A 4,591-nucleotide genomic window follows, 5' to 3' on the forward strand; every position below is an offset into this window, starting at 1 on the left:
ATACCCTGGCACTAAAATAGCACCCATTCAAGTAAAAGTACCCAGGATAATTCCACCTTCTGAATGTAAGAACATACAATGTTCACGATAGCCCCAATACATTTTGCTGCCTGAGGCCAGGGACAGAATGACGCTTTCTCCATAGAAGCTGGCAGCGACCTCACTTGTAATCTTTCTCTCTTAAACCCAATTTGTTATATACCTTGGAACAATTTGTAATGCGTCGGATGCAATGGCAAACCTCCTCTGAAGACATTTTGCCAAGAAAACCACATTATAGAATCACCTTAGGGTCTCCGTAAGTCAGAAATTACTTGGAAGGCACTCAACAACATTCATGTGTATACATATATTTATATCCATGTGTTTGTATGGGTGTGTATATATGCTTTGGGGAAGAAGGCAATGGCAAATCTCCTCTGCACAAATCTTGCCAAAAGACCACATTAAAGAGTCACCTTAGGGTCTCCGTAAGTCGGAAATTACTTCAAGGCACTCAACAACAATGTGTGTATGTGTATGCATATATTTGTGTGTGTGTATGCTGAGGAGAAGACAATGGCAAACCTCCTCTGAACAAAACTTGCCAAGAAAACCCCAGTTCGCCTTAGAAATCAGAAATGATATAAAGGCGCACAACAACAAATATGACTTGCATGACATTTTTGGGGGGGCTGAGAATGTGATTTATACACAACTTGTGTCATTCAAAACCAGATTTTCAATTCTATCGCTGGATATTCAGGACTGTATGTCACTAAAAGTCATTCCCCCACAGTCCTGTGATCAAAATGTTGGTTTTTCAAGACATTGTCTTTCGATTGTCTGTAAAGACGCCATGTACCTGCATTGAGCTGATGACTTCACAGCCCTTGGGAGGAATGGAGGAAGAGACAGGAAAAAGCAGTAGCCTTCCAGCTCACTCCCTTCCTCACAAGGGAACCTGCCCAGCATCCTAAATATAAAGATGTTTCCTTGGGCTTTCAATGGGCTCCTTTGCTCGTGACGCACACTCTTAAACCTCTTCTGGAAGAAAGATCCTTCAAAACCATACTGACTTTTTGCACAGCAACAGCTAGCGAACATCAAAATGGTTATACTACCAGCGCAGACATAAGGCGTGCATGCTCTTGCTCTTTTCTGGACAAGGGAAGATAACTATTGTTATCTGTAAACAATACTATCTTAATGATGTTGGCAGGAGAACCAAGGACACCTTCAGACTATTTTAAAAGGCCAGAAAGTCCCTGATTTTGTTCCTGATCTTTCCAATGTTTTATTTTCTATCAGCTTGTGATATGATCAGAGACTTTTTAATACCAGCTACCAAGGTCAATTTATTTTAACTTGGTATAAAATCGGGAAAAATAGGAACAAAATCTGAGACTTTCCCATTTGTCTGGATGCACTTTTAAACACCCTCATGTTGTGTTTCTGTGATTGCCTCTGTGGAAGACAAAGAGTGCTGGACGAGTGTGTTTGTGTGGGTGTTGTGTTTCTTCGTGTTGTTTCCGACTTGTGGCGACTCTGGGGTGAATCTATCATAGGGTTTTCTTGGCAAGATTTGTTCAGAGAAAGTTTACCATTGCCTTGAGGCTGAGAGTATGTGACTTGCCCAAAGTCAGACAGTGGGTTCATGGTTGAACTGGGAATTAAACACTGGTCTCCAGAGTCATAGGCCAACACTCAAACTACTACATGATGTTGGATTACAACTCATATTTCCTCCCCATTGGCTATGATGGTTTTTGCAACTCACCACCAACTGGAAAGCCATAGTTTTCCAGGTCATGTGTTAGATTAAGAAATAAAATTAATGGGACTGTCTTTCCTAGAATGCCTTTAATAAAAATAGTATGCTTTTTTCTTCATTTCTATTAATTTCTTCATATGCAAATTTGGGCAAACATGATCAACTGACCAACACAAACCCATGTTTATCAACTTATGTTTCTGATGAAAGACATTTCTGATATCTAGTGACCTATTTGCAGGTGTGATACAGGACTCTCTATAGAAGAGAACGGACCTGCTGTGAAAGTGATAACAAATTAAGAGGGTCTGTTATTTTAAATTGCATTTCTTTGTCTAAAGAAAAAACACAACAACTGTTTGGCTAATAGGAAGCTGGACCCACTGTCCAAATCTGGCTGTGTCTTATGACAACAGCTCTGAGAATCTGGGGTTTCTGCCAAGTCTCTGTCTTTGGCTGATATTTCCAGCATGTTGCAAGTCCACAGAAGATCTATTGTGGACAGGAAAGGAGGGGGAATACTTCTCAAAATGGCTTAAGCAAATACTTCATAACAGAAAAAGTTCTTTAAAAGTCCCACAGTCTCTTAGAGTTTATTGTATTCTTATCAAAGACTTTTGCCTCCAGCAGAATTGTTTCTAAGCATCTAATAGAGCAAAATCACTTTCTGTTGTACCCAATATAGAATGTATGGTGATTCAGGTCGACTCACCCACTACTGTTATATCCTGAATAGCACCAAACAAAGAGCAGGTGGTAGGAAAAACACTCTCTAGGGCCCCATCTACATTTCAGAATTAATGCAGTTTGATACTGCTTTAACTGCCATGGCTTCATCCTATGGAATCCTAGGATTTGTAGTTTCGGGAGATATTTCGCTTTCCCTGTCAAAGCGCTCTGGTGCCACAACAAACTACAAATCCAAGGCTGAGCAACAAAAAGTCTATGTAGATTTAAATCTGAGTAGTAAATAAATCCATAGGGATGGCCATTTTTTTTTTTTTGTCTCAATTGAATTCTTCCCTCTCCCAAATTGTCATGCTTTGGTTAACCTGGAGTGGGCTTTAGTGTAGGAATGTGAGATCCATTCAAGTTCATAGACTCAGTATTCTTTAAGTCCAAATAAGTATGTGTTTTACACCAGCCAGTTGGTGGGTCTCTGGAAATCAATAAAACAGATGCCACAAATCTTAAATCCAGAGTCCTCTATAGCAGTGGTTCTCAACCTTCCTAATGCGGTGACCTTTTAATATAATTCCTCATGTTGTGGTGACCCCCAACCTCATGTCACGGTTCCTAAAACCATTGGAAATGTGTGTTTTCCAATGGTCTTAGACAACCCCGTGAAAGGATTGTTCAACCGTCAAAGGGGTTGCGACCCACAGGTTGAGAACTGCTGCTTTATAGGGACATACACTCTTGATCTCATCTAGCACTGTGGCAGCTGCTCTCAGAAAAAGAGCCTTTCTACTTCTTCAGGAGAAAGCAGTATCATTAGTACTTTTACAAGATCAGCCTGCAGCTCTGCCAGAAACAGTCAAAGGAGGCACCTGGCTCATTAAGAGCTCCCCAGGGAAGTTCCTGCAAGAGCAGGTGCTATCCCCAGGGCCTTCCAGCCTCTTGCAGATCTAATAATGTCCTGAAATGAATTCAGAGCTGGCCCAAATCCCTGCCAGCACATCTATCACATGCTTTCTTCTGAACACATTGCTCCTCTAATGCCATCCAATCCAAGCAAAACCTGTTTGGTCCCTCACTATTCTTCCAAAAAAAAATTTTTTTTAATGTTTTCAAGGGAAAATTTGTTTGGCAGTACATGGATTATTGTTGTGTGCCTTCTATTCATTTCCTAAGGTGAACCTATCACAGGATTTTCTTGGCACGATCTGTTCAGTGGGTTTGCCATTGCCGTCCTCTAAGGCTGAGAGAATGTGACTTGCCCAAGGTCACCCACTGGGTTTCTATGTCCAAGTGGAGATTCAAACCCTGGTCTCCAGAGTCATAGTCCAATGCTCAAAAGGCTCTATACATGGATCTAGGTCCAGAATAATATTCTGCATATAGCAGTATTAGCCAAGCTTAATGCACATTTTCCCAGCGATAACACTCAATGTGAACAACCGGCTTTGTGTAGTTTTGTGAGAAAGATACCTGAATATTCAGGAGTCAGTTATTCTTTTAGCATTGCTCATTGACTTGAACCTCTTCCCTGAGCACAGATAAGGTTTATGGAGCTGAAACAACTGAGATACACTTACTGGAGTTCATCACAGGATGGGATAAACCAGAACCATCTTTGTTACCACCTCTTTTTATAGCCTTGGTTATCCCAGCACATGAAGTTGTTGGCAGTGTCAGCTTACGTAGACTTCAATCCTGCTGTCCCACCTTGGTCCTTTGATTTCTGTTCAACGTTCTGCAGCCAGGATTTGGTTTGGTTTGGGCTTACCGTTATGACCATATCACCCCTTTGCTGTCATCTTTTCATTGTCTCCCTATTCCTTTTAGGATTCATTATAAGCTCCTTCTAACCCAGTGGGCCCCAAACTGTGCTCTTTAAGGGATTTTGGACGACTTCAGCTCTCGGAATCTCAGACTATTGGCCAACTTGGCTAAGGCTTCTGGGAGCTGAAGTCAAAAATCTCTTAAAGGGCTGTTTGGAGACCCCTGTTCTAACTTTCAAAGCCCTGCATGGTTTGCCTCCTCCCCTTGTTTGTCAGATCTTGTTTCCTCCTACTATCCTGCTCATGATGCTCTAGGTTCCAGGGCTCCTGACCCAGCCATGAGTTTCATCTTCTCCAGCTCGGATTCGCCCCTTCTCTCTTGCTGCTGGACTCT

This window comes from Sceloporus occidentalis, unplaced genomic scaffold (assembly GCF_023333645.1).
Source record: "Sceloporus occidentalis isolate IW3139 unplaced genomic scaffold, rSceOcc1.0.p SCAF_9, whole genome shotgun sequence".
Classification (NCBI taxonomy): domain Eukaryota; kingdom Metazoa; phylum Chordata; class Lepidosauria; order Squamata; family Phrynosomatidae; genus Sceloporus; species Sceloporus occidentalis.